We start from the raw sequence: 13,109 nt of genomic DNA, 5'->3' as shown, positions 1-13,109 counted from the left end.
GTAGAGATACATATTGTGCTCACTCCAACCTAGGCTCTTGCCACTTTGCCGACAGAGGCGAAATGCAATTACGCTCGTGTAATTAATTTAGGTTCACGTTAAAGAACCCCAGGTAGTGACATGAATCCCGAGCCTCCCCGCCCCCCTTCGCAATGGCCGGCATCCTGAAAAGGTCGCGGTTGCGGCACGTACAACCCCCGTATTTATTTAATAAATCATTTAACTTCGCTGTGCACGTCGATGCACCCCGGCCCAAGATCCTATGTAGTAAGATGGCCCGTCCCGAAACTCCGCATCTACCCCCTCGATGTAGACGAAACGCTCAATCACATCGCTGGAGACGCTTGTATGGATCACGCCATCTGTACGTCAGGGGCATCAGGGACGTTCGCCCACTTGCCCACATCTCATACTTTTCCGTAAACTGACGCTTTCTCGCTGCCATCACCGAGGCTCCGAAGCCATTGATGACACTACCACCAGTGAAGAGCCATCCACCAGATAAAGCGTACAACAACCATCCATCAGTGCACTACCCCTGTAAAACAACTCATCCTGTGTAATATAAATTATATTTCGTTTCAAACTAACGCTGTTCGCATAATTTGTACATTCGTCGTAGACGAGTTCTGCCCCAATTTTTTAGATGCGAAGCAGCTTATGGTCGGGGCTATGTCGCTCCCTCCGTCCCTCCCTCCCTCCCTCCGCCGTGCGGCGTCCACACCTCTACTGCGCATGTACGCCAAGCTCCGGCTTCCGGAAGCCGGCTTCCGCTTCCGGTTCCACTTCCACTTCCGCGTCCGCTTACAGTTCCGGAAGCCAGCTTCCGGATTCCGGAGAACGCTTCCGGCGTTTTGCCCGAATGATCCCCCGGTGCTTCGCCCACTCATCATCATTCACTTCGTGAATATGCGGTGTTGAGAAGAGGGCTCGAGCCGCTGCCACGAAACGGCAGCGGCGACAGGCCGATTCCGAACTTCGGGCTCGCGAAGCCGAAAGAAAACGTCAACGCCGCCGAGAAGCTTCTACTGATGCAACGAGGGCTCGCGTAATGGGAACTTGAGTCGACCCCATGGCTGCTTCGCATACTACTCAGGGTTCCCCTACGGGAAGATGGTGTAATTTTTTTGTCTACTGCCTAGTTCCAATGAAACTTACAGTTGCCAGGCACACAGCCAATCTTTATTTATGTATCATGCTTTTCCGCGCTGTATGTAGAAAAGCATCAACTCGCCCAAGCCTCCAACCTAGGAGTTTAACCTAAAGGCTAAATGGTAAGGCATCCATACAAAATAATATGACATTTGAAATCGTGACAGCTTTATGAAAAGGACGTTTACGGCGAATTATTTTTTAAATGCAGAGAATATTTTCAGAATTACCTAATAATTTTTCGGCCAGATAATTATTTGCGTACGGTTCTCCAATTTATTTGCCGGGCTCAAAATCTCTAGTGGTAAAGTTCATTTTGTTCATGAGAGTCAGGGTTTCTACACCAGGCAGGTCTTGTACGGTTGCCTAGTAGTGTAAACGACATGCAATTGAAAGGGCGACGTTTGTGCATGGAAGTTCGCGTAGCTTAAAATACATGTTTTTCGTGATTTCTCCCTTTAATTTGCCTGTGAAATACAGACAGAGGCAACGGCATTTCTAAGTTTTCTGCCAAATAGTTTCATTTTCCGCCTTTGTGTCGAAGTATGTGCTGAAAGAGACAGCAGCTGCAGCTTTAAATTGTAATCTGGACTACATAACGATCTGGTAAAAGTGCGGCAGCTCCGCTGTAGCAGCTTTCCCTTCAGTTTCGGGGGAACGTTGTCGCCAGGTATAGAGAAAGCGCAGTTTGGACGTAGGTGAAAGCACTCACACGTATGCACTGCGGCTGACGGTATCGCTGCTCATTTCGCCAGAGGACGCGACGGGGTTGGGGGGCTGCTCCTCCGCGCCGGCAGCCATGGGCGCTGGGTCTGGATCTCTTGTCCTTGTTTTGCCGCCTTCGACCTTTGGCGGCATCGCTGCATCAAAATGCCAGGGTGTGGAGAGACGAAGTCATGCTTGGAAACAACATCCGCAATTACGAAGTTACGTCGTTTACGTCACACAGTCCCGACAAATTGCGATTTGATTGCTACTCGTGCCCCGTTACACATCGGCGATGTAAAGATATCGCGAATCTTTACAACGATCCCTGCTTATCCCCAAACCAGCAGATTCTCTCTTAGCTACAGTACAACGCCTTAGCCGGCATTCTAGCATAGCGAGGCGAGCTACTGAACGCGGTGTGAGCCGTTGCTAGTTTCGTGGCGCGTGCCTTCGACCCATCCGCTACATACGCACTTCAGATATGGGCCCGCGGCAGTGAATGGCAAAGTATAGAACAATGTGTGGACGTACCTTCGGCAACGTTGCGAGAGACGACGACCTGGCGCCCTAGTTCCTTCATAGTGCAGTGCAGCAGATGGGGTAGCCTGGCCGCACATCAGGGCTTGACCGTGAAAGAATTAGAAGCGGCGAGCCGTGGCCCGTGGTGCACACAGCGCGCGTGGGAAGCTCACTTCTTCTGCCTCTTCTTCTATCGTGCGAGAACGAACAGCTGCTTCGTCGATGGGACTTCACGTGCCTTTAAAGAGAATTAACAGACGCCCGATCCAAGTGTGTCATCCCCCGCAATATGCGATAGGCGCGTACATTTGCTTCACTCCGGTGCTAATCAAACGTGGTTGTCTTGCTACACAAGCCTTCGGCCGTTCATGCAGGCCGTAGCAAATATACGCCAAAAGAAAACCAGTAATAAAAAAAATGCTGGACGATTACGATGCTCCCTAATGCGAAATTTGATCACAGCTGTACACGTGTTTTCCTTTCGTGATAGTAGTAGTAGTAGTAGTAGTAGACCTTTATCCAGCCAAATATTACAGGCCGAGCATATCAACCGCCTTGGCGGCAAGTCTACGCTGTTCTTCCCCTTCAGCGCCAAGCCAGTCGAGCCAGGTGGTGATGGAAAGGGAAGGGGGAGGATATGAATGCGATTGCTGAGCAGCGGGGCAGTGGAAAAGGAAATGAGCTAGGTCCGCATATGTAGATGGGCAGTTGGGACAGCTGGGGTCGACTCGATAACGATAAAGAAACAGACGGGAGGGGGTAATCAATGTATTCATTTGGATATGCCGCAGAAGGCGAGCCTCCGGCACAGTGAGTGATGGATGAGGGGGAGGGTAGAGGCGCTTGTCGAGACGGAGCTGGAGGTAGACTTCCTTGATGGTGCGGCGCAGGGAGAGTCTCCCACCGTCCTCCGAGGGCTTGGGCCAGGGGATCGACGGTGCCCGGTTAGAAGCGTCACAGGCGAGCTGATGGGCCAGCTCATTGCCGTTAATCCCTGAATGCCCAGGGACCCAGCGAAGGAAAACGGTGGAAAGCTGCAGTGCAGAGACCGCTCGTTCGACCTCCTGTTGGAGTGAATGGGGTAGTGCGCGGTTCTGTATGTGGTGGATGGTGGCTCGGGAATCGGAGTATATTGTGTACTCTGGGAGAGAGGGAAGGGATGGAAATGATTGTAGGGCATGGGCAATGGCAAGGACCTCGAGAGAGAGTGCATCCGGAGGGTGTAGGAACGACCCGCTGGTGTGGGTTTCAGGTGCTGGAAGGTGGGGATCTTTCGTGGTATGTTCGTGGTATGTTCTTTGGGACCGAAATCACGGCACCGATTGGCAGTTGGCCAGTGCCGCCAGCACGTTCGGCGATGGAGGGGCAGTAGGGGAACGCTGGCACAATGAGCGACATCGGAGCCAGCTGTGGAAGACGAATACGCGAGCAGTGGCACGAGCGCGTTCGCGCGGTTATGCCGAAGGACGGTGATGCTTAACCTTATTACTGCGTTCTAAAAGCTACACATCCCTCTAGTCATGCACGACTCAATGATGATGTATAGGTTTATGGCGCTCGAGGGTCATTAATGGTCAAAGAGCGCCAAGAAATGGTATGATATAGTACATGGTGTAGTCAATGGCAAAGGCTGCATGGGGCATGGCTGTATAGTGACCTAAAGACATTCGCTGTGAAGTGCGTAAGATTTACATCTAACAAAACTAATAGGATGAACATATAAAATATTTTGCGAAGTGGTGATAGGCTAAAATGTGTCGACGGCCGTAGAGCAACTGCCTCATCAAACCCTTGAAACGTAATCGCCTGGAGGCATGCGCTGTAGAAAATGCTACCAGCGCAGCAGCTGCCTCTCAAGAAAGACCATGTAACGAATTTCTTGGGTTAATGATATCTAGAGTGGAGACTTCAATTAAAAAACTGATTTTGTGTTAAATAATCGTTCTTTACCGAGAGAGAGAAAAAACATCGTTATTATGTAAATCTAGCGTTGGAGAAGCGTCCTCATTACAGAATACCTTGACCTTGGGCCGCGTATCTTCACGCTCTGAAACGGAACGATGGTGTGTCCCTCCAGCTGTATGCTTATATTAGACGAGTCGGGTGCGTGCTTCTTTCGCGGTGAGACCAGGAGTAGCTCCGACTTTTGGGGGGCACAGCTGAGGCCGTATGACTTAGCATAGTCGCTCACCACGTGTGCCGCTTCTTGCAAGCGGTCCACTGACCCTGTGGACGACCAAATGGTAATTCCGGATCTCCGGGATGTTATCGAGGAGCGGCGGAAGGCCTATTAGGGCGATATTGAAAAGAAGAGGGAATAACACGGCACCCTGTGGTGTGCCGCGCCCACCCAGTAGGAACGCGTTTGTGGCTTGGTCCCCGACTTTTAGCATGCCTTTTTTAGCGGAGAGCAAATCTCTGATATACCAATACATCCTGGCCCCGTAGCCCAGTATGTTTAGCCTCTGTAAGATTATTGTGTGCTCGACGTTATCAAACGCCCCTTTAAGATCGAAGGTGAGGATAGCGGTGCGGGAGTTACGCTTCGCTGGTACAATGACCTCTTCTTTCAACTGAAATAGGATGTCCTATGTTGAGAGGTGGGGACGGAATCGTATTATTATTGTTGGAAGATTCCCCGAGTCCTCTAGAAATTGTTGTAGTCGGTTGAGGACGATGGGCTCTGGGAGCTTCCCCACGCACGATGTGAGGAATGGCTATTGGCTTGCCTGGCTTCGGTATGAGACGAACCTCCGCTATATTGCAGTCCTCGGGAAGGCTTCCTTCCCTCCATACTTTGTTCAGATGGGCGTTAAGCTCTAGTAGCGAGGGTTTCTCAAGTTTGACAAGCGCCTTATTGGTGATTTGGTCCATTCCCGGGGCTGTGCGCCGTCTCAAGTCCATCATTCCCGCTCTTACTTCATGTGGAATAATGTCCTCATCTAGGAGCTCGTTTGGGCTGTCGGCATAGGGTGGCAGAGGCTCCGATGGTTATGTGGGAAAGTATCGGGCGTTTAGTCTCAAAGGGAGGTCCGCCTCGTTTCCTTGAAATTGGTGGATTACATTGCTGGACCAACAGGCACATGCTTTCCGTAAGCTAGTGCAAAGTGCCTTTTCCTTACAGCACCAGCTTCCCCACACTCCAGTAACGCCTTTCTACCACAGACAAGAGGCTCAGCGCCGGTGAAAAGGTAACAAAGGGTACCATATCTGTGCCCTTTTCTCAGTCGACACAAGAGGACATGTGTGCCGTACTCCGCGGCTTGACCTTTCACGGTGCATGATCCACAAACGCTACAGTGACGCTTTTGCACGGGAAATCTTTGAGGCTGCTGCTATCGCAAGGAATGGTGCGTCCACGTCAGCACTCATTCTTTAGCCTTGTATGAGGCAGAACTAACATATCTTAACAACTGCAATAATTCGGGCGAAATCTAATCGGTGTCTCACTCTTTTCGGCCATGCGCACTGATGTACCTTTGTTTTCTTTAGGTACATATTTGTGTTTCTTTCTGAATAAAGAATTCAGTCGTCAGTCAACGCTTGTGTGTTTCCCTTCTTGTCCTTCGTGTTTTTGCGCTTGTTCCCCTTTCGAGACTGTTAACTAATATTTCCATAATGGAAAAGCTGCAGGAAGTCTTCGGACCTGCTGCAAACCAAATAATAAATGCTATGAGAACTAAGCGTCATATGCAGAAATTTCTTGAAGATTTTGATGTTTCTATCAGTGACGCCTCTGAAGATGCCATAGACGGTAATATTATTTAACACTAAGCCAACATTACGGTTTGGCTTCCAGTGGTACCATTCCTCTGATGCTACATCTGGCTAATTGTGTGCTGTAGTTTTATATTTTGGGGGCAAGTTTTGTTTGCACAGTTCTTTTATCGTTGCCTAAAAACTTGCGTTACCTTTGTCAATTGCTATGGCATTCTCGTAGCGAAAATGCTTGCAATGGCTGCAGATACACACCAAGTAATTTGCAAAGTGCAGACGTCATATTTATGGTCAGCTTCCACAGGGATGTCTTACCCAAAGCTCGCAACAAGAGCTCCCATGAGGACGCCACAAACAGCGCTGAACTATCTCAACTGCTGAAGGCTTCAGGCATTCGCTGCTTGTGGAACACATTTCACCATCACCTGAACTTGTCAGGTAAATTCAGGTTGAAAAAATGTCGCAGTTCCGCCCGAAAGGCGAAGCATGAATTGCGATAGCAAATTAGTAGAGAGCTATTCTGAGTAGGGATAGTAGTTTTATCGGCTGCATAAACTTGGACACATTCGCTTACTAACTGAATTAACAAGCGTGGTGTCAGCGCGCACAAGCAAACATGAATAGATCACACTGAATGACCGCAGACAACGACTGTCGAAACGCTGGCAGCAAGGCAGCGGGCGAATGTTCGTGCGGTCTATCGCTTCAACAGAAACTGAGCGGCGAATGCACAGCGCAAACAAACGTCAGAGCCGTGTGGAGATAACAGATGGTGCGGGCGACCGCCACAGCCGCGGGCAAAGTACGAGCGCAGTTGTTGGCAGAATAGAAGGTGCCCCTCCCCCCTTCCCTTCAGCGCAGCCTTCCCGCTTTGTTGCTTTCGCGTGGGAGATTGAGTGGCAAGTTCCCCGTACGCCCGGTTGCAAGATACGCCTTTGGTGGCGGAGCACAGCGTCGCCCAGCTTCCCTCCCTCCCACACCCCCACAGCCTTTCGCGCGACGGTGGCGTTTGCTTTCCGCCGTGCCTTCGCTCTCCGTGATAGCGCGCGTCCCCCGCGCGCCTTCGCTCGCGCATACGGCGCGCGGCGACGGTTTTATCGCCCTTGGACTTTATCCAGAACCTCACGGCGACGGCGACGGCAGAAATCCGGTTGAAGTGTCCATACAATTGTTATCGCATTAAAAGTAGCCTCTTGTGCGTTTAAAACAATACATTAAGGTTCAGAAAGAAGGAGAAATAAGAGGACAGTTAAATTACAATGAAATTTGTCCAAATGAGGGCTGATAAATGTACTCTTCCGCTAGGGTAACCTGTAATGAGAGTACCCGAACAAGCTTCCAAAGGCGAAGCCAAACTAAGGTAAGGCTGTTCAGGGCGCTGCAATTGGTTGCACAAGCTATGTGGTCGGTTAAGAGCCACGTGTGGTTTTGCCGCCTTAGTGTAGAAGTAGAAAGTTTCATCCCACACAAACGATCCAGGTGGCAGCCTCAGCAGGAGATAAGGGTTCTTTCTTTTCTTTTTTTATTACTTTATATGTTTCTATTTTTGCTTCTTATACTGGTACTTTTCTAGCATCTGTTGCTAAGCAGTGCCACAAGAAGTCCAGCAGAAGTTGTGGATGATGATGATGATGAACAAAGTTTATTGAATTCGTAGAAGGGTCCCCCCTCCCACTTGCAGGAGAGGGGGGACCCAACCTAGACGTCGGCCATGATCCCGTGCGCTGTGGCGGTGTCTCCGGCCTGCCAGATTAAGTGTGCCGGTTTTTGTGGGTCGGAGCTGAGGAGCGCAGCCCCCCATCCCCGCCCGTCCGGGAATTCGACCCACATGGGGGCCTCCGGGCAGGCCCAGAGCATGTGGCTCCGGTCCACCCTCTCATTACAGAATTTACATTTGTCAAAAGAAATTTCCGGTGCGAAGTCATTCATTGTTACCGGACTTCGGAAACGTTTGTCTCAAGCAGGCGCCACGCCACCACCTGTCTCTTATCTAATGACCCGTGTGCTCGAGGGTAAATTCTCCTGCTTAGTCTATAATGCTGCATGATCTCTGTAACTGGTCATCCTTTCAAATCTCTCATCTTCCTCCCCCCTCGACGATGTCGACCCAAAGGCTCGGTCTGTGTGTCCTCGAGCCGTCTCGTGTGCAGCCTTATTGCAGGGTAAGGCGGAGAGAGAGGGTACCCAGATTATAGTGTAGTGTTAAGATGCAACCAAGGACGGAAAAAAGGATCAGGACTGGAAAGAACGCTCTTTCCTGTCCTGATCTTTTTTTTGTCCTTGGTTGCGTCTTAACACTACGCAATGAGATGAACCAACTAGCCCAGCAACAAGCTCTGATGCCAGATTATGCCTATACTTCGCTGGTCTTCGTATTCACCCAATATTCTTATTGCTATTTGTGAAATGCGCCCTCGTGCAATGTTTCTCACAGCCGTCTGCGAGTCGCTTACGGCTAGTGTAGTTGAGGTGGTTGCTATTGCCAAGGCAGTGGCTGCTTCCTCCGTCTCTTCTGCAAACTCGTTCTGACCGAACCGCTGACCGGATGATTCCCTTTATAGTCCACTACTGCTATATGTTGTCATTTCCGTTATACTTGGCCGCGTCTAGATAGGTGGGTTCATGGGAATCTTTAAAGTTATTTTGTACATTTTTGGCTCGCTGCTGTCCTGATGATGTTCAGGATGCATGTTTTTGGTATTTGTGGGATTATCATACATTCCCGTATGCCATAAGGAATATCCTTTTTGGAGCCAAATTAATTTGTGTAGTCTATTCTCCATTCCTATAGTATATTTCTCCCTGTATTACTTGCGCCAGTCTTTCATATTGTGTTATTTTCTGAGCTTCTATAAGCTCTTCTAAGGTATTGTGAACCCCTAATTCAAGTAGTTTCTCATTAGAGGTATTCATCAGATGTCTGATCGCCTGTTTAAAAACTCGTCTAATGATTCCATCAATCTTTTCTTTCTCGGCGACTTGGAGTCTGAGATACGGAGTCACATGTCCAATACAACTGATGACGAAAGGCTGTACCAGCCTTATCTTATTGTTTTCCTTCATACAATAGTGCCGATTTGCAATTCTTTAAATTACGCTCATAATTTGTTGTGCACTGGATATTGCAGGGAGAGGCGTTCGTCCTGCAGTGGACATAAAAAACGCTGATCATGATGATGACCACTTCAAGTATTCTGATCGTTTCTTCATTATGACCATTTGAAGTTATTCGGCGTCCCAGAATTCTTAAGCTTTTGATCGTGAGTATTCCCTTAATCCCCACATAGATTTTAATATTAGGTTTATCCTTAGTACTTTTCCGACCTCTCCTTGTCGGGTCGTAGAAAAGGAGTTTCGATTTTTCTGGTGAGCATTGTAATCACTTATGAGCGACATATTCTTACACGATTTTTACAGCTCTTTGCAAAGTTTCCTTTATATGTCCGCCACTACCTATTGCTAGCCATAGGGTAATGTGATCCGCATAGAGGCTTTGGTGGAGTCATGGAATTTTTTTCAGTCTTGCAGGGAGACCTATCATCACCACGTTAAAAAGAAAGAAGGGTAGTACCGAACCGTGCGGCTTTCCTCTGCTACCTAAGCTAAATGGAATTCTGTCCCGCCTAGTAATATTTTTGCATTCCGGTCAGTAAGAAAGGTAATAAGTTGTGGAATATAAACTTTTTGGAACAAGCCCGCGCTGTTGCAGCGCCATAGTCATGGGGCACAAGAAAGACACCTCCCCTGGAGCCTGGCATCTGATATGTGCATGCAAGCGAAAAATGGCCTCAATCACTTCAGTCTCGCGCTGGCCGTGAACTCCAAAGCCATCGGTGCAAAACAGAAACTGGCATAGGCCATTTCACATGAACATGAAATGGCGCAGTTGTACTCTTGTAACAGTGCTATGTTCCAGTACTCCTCTTGTAAGGCACCATGGCAGTGTCTACTAGAATGCGAGTTTTAAATAATGCCTGATGACACTTCAAACAGTATGCCATAGAAAGGTATCATCTGCAGTTGGGCAGCACGTAAACTACTTTCTGGGAGTGCCGTCTGGCGATACGCTAAACGGTCGATGCAATTCCCTTTTAATGCATTATAACTATCTTAAGGCGCCAAAAAACACGCAGCACACAAGAGAAGACAACGGGAGAGAGCGCCACTCCTTTACATGCGTAGCATTATATGGATATCGGTCAGAAAATTTAATGTGAAGCCAGACAACCCCTTTTAGGCGACCATGCATATTTAAAGCCAATTGTGTGCGCGGTTGACAGCTGCCATCCAGAGTACAATGATAAATGACCCATTGTCCGCAATAACAATAGGCGCGCCGGCGGCGTGCCTCATAATCAGATCGTGGTTCTGTCAAGTAAAACCCAAATTAAATTTTCTGTGCCAATACGTCTATCTTTTAGGTGATATTACCAAACATTGTTAAAGCATCTCTACATAACCATTGTACCTGCAGGAAACAAATAATTTAAACGACATATAAAAATGAGCACAGTACAGTACAGGTCATAGTTCATTTCATGCTAGTTATATTTAGCACAGCATTTTCAGCAATGAACCAATGGACTCAAAATTAGGGACATCTTGAGACGCTTCGCCACTGCCTAACAATATTCATTCAGTGACGCATATTTTAAAAAGGTGTGGGGTAAAAACAATCATAAACTTACTCATAATTCATAGTTCACAGTGGCCAATTTTAAACTGCAAATCCTTTGTTCTATACATACAAGTTTTTTTTCTGTGTAGCTTCAAGAGCAAGTCTTTCATTTAATGTAACCAGAAGTGTTTCTGCACACCATTGACCAAAACAACATAATTTCTGAAAGCGATCACGGCCAAATTTCTCGTCGCTACATCGCTTTCAACCTCACCAAAGCACAACAAACTGTCGTGACAGAATGTGCCTTATACTTAATTGCAGCGCACTTTGCGTACTTCAAAAGAGAGAAAAAAAATGGGCAGTACCCATCTCATGGTGACTGCTGACGGGAATGCGTTTAACATTGAATCGATATATCCACGTAATCAATTGTCACCATTGAAACGAGTTACATATGGTAAAAAAGACGTACAGCACGAAGGACAGGGACTGAGACGACACAAACTGCGCGGTGAGGCGCGTACTGCAGTGAGGTACCGCTGAAGCGCGTACAGCTTTCGCGCTTTTATGATCTTATGATGATTTATAGGCATCGCCTTTGAAAGCAGACGATGACAAATAGTCACCCAGCATGCTTCATGTATTCAGATATACTGTACATGTTTCTCAATCTAAGGATGAATAATTTTTCTAAGAAATATTTATTTTCATTCCTAGAACACTCGCCGCCATCTAGCGGTGGTGTCGCGAATCCTATCCGTGCCCTTCGAAATGCATGGCGCGCCGCTGCGTGCGAACTATCAATTTTAGGCCCATATCATTAACATACTGTATAGGAAAATTAATGGAGAAGATGGTTTTAGAACGTCTTGAGTGGCACCTGGAAGGCCTTCAACTTTTACCCGAGACAAAGATAGGCTTCAGAAAACATGTTAGCGCTCAGGACGGTATGCTGAGGATCAAAAACCAGATGTTCGATTTACCAAGTACAGCTCAGCTAAGAACAATCGTAGGGGTCGATATGCAACGAGCTTTTGATAGTGTCACCCACCGCGCAATTCTAGAAAACCTCAAGGCGACTAAACCTGGGCCTAGAGTATACAACTATGTTAAGGACTTCCTAAGTGAAAGGACGGTTAAAGTGAAACTTGATGAATATGTGTCACCTAGCCATCCAATCACGCGCGGAATACCCCAAGGTTCTATTCTCTCGCCGACTTTATTGAACATTGCGACGATGAAGCTACTCGCATTACTAGAACAAATACCAAACCTAGAACATAATCTGTACGCCGTTGATATAACTATTTGGTGCTGTCGAGGATCACCAGGATGGCAAGAACACATTATTCAATGTGGACTAGATACTATACGTGACTACGCCGAAACAGTAGGGCTAGAATGTTCCCCTCGGAAATCAGTATATATTGTCATTAGTGAAGACGTTAGCAAGCGAGCCGAAGAATATAAAAATTTAATCAAACTTGGAATGAAAGACGCAATCTTACCCCGCAAGAATACCATAAGAATCCTCGGCACTTCTATCTAAATTGCTGTGTTCGCAATTCCTGGTATTACTAGTTTTTGATATCACAGTATCTATGAACTGCACTTAGGAAGTAGCCGTCCTGGCATTTTTTTCTCCATTTAGTTCGAGAACTGGATGATATTGTTCTGAATTGATCCAACTCGCATTGTATTTTTGCAATCGGCCAACGCATCGGGTGCTACTGTTTTTTTTATATGTATTTATTTGGACACACTGCCGGCTCTAACGGCCCTTGCAGGAGTGTTTACAAAGGTAAAGCAACAATCTTGAACAACAATCAATGGTTTCAATTTTAATTACAAAACATTCCACAGTATCACAACACAGAGCACCAGAGCACTGTTAGGTAAGTCGTTCTAATAAGAGATTGCAAAACACTGAATATTTATGTGTTTTTGATGATTGTAAAAAATGGATGAAGTAAGTAACGTGACCATGAAATTTTGAAGTGGCCATGGTACAAAAGGTAGATGAATTTAAGCTTTGAAACTATTGTTGTAAGTGTTGTAAGAAAATGTTGTAATAAGAAAAAAATGTTAGAGTCCAGCTGGTTTAGCAACGACATTGGAGAAACTGAACAAACAAAAAGTGATCTCCCGACACGAAGGGGTGAAAGCAAGAGCCGAAAGCAGAAATAGCAATAACACAGGGTATCCATTTATGAAAGTGGCAAATGACGACGTTTATTCGCTTCTTGTTTTAATAAAAACTGCCGCAACCGGCAGCTCCTCATCTTGACCACCAGCGAGCGTGCACAGTAGGGCATGGTACAGGCTCCTGTAACGACAGCTGAAACACGGCATTAGCGAAGGACACAAGAGAACGGACGTCATCGGCACCACT

Source organism: Dermacentor silvarum, chromosome 3 (assembly GCF_013339745.2).
Source record: "Dermacentor silvarum isolate Dsil-2018 chromosome 3, BIME_Dsil_1.4, whole genome shotgun sequence".
Taxonomy (NCBI): Eukaryota; Metazoa; Arthropoda; class Arachnida; order Ixodida; family Ixodidae; genus Dermacentor; species Dermacentor silvarum.
Note: the sequence above shows the minus strand (reverse complement) of the source record.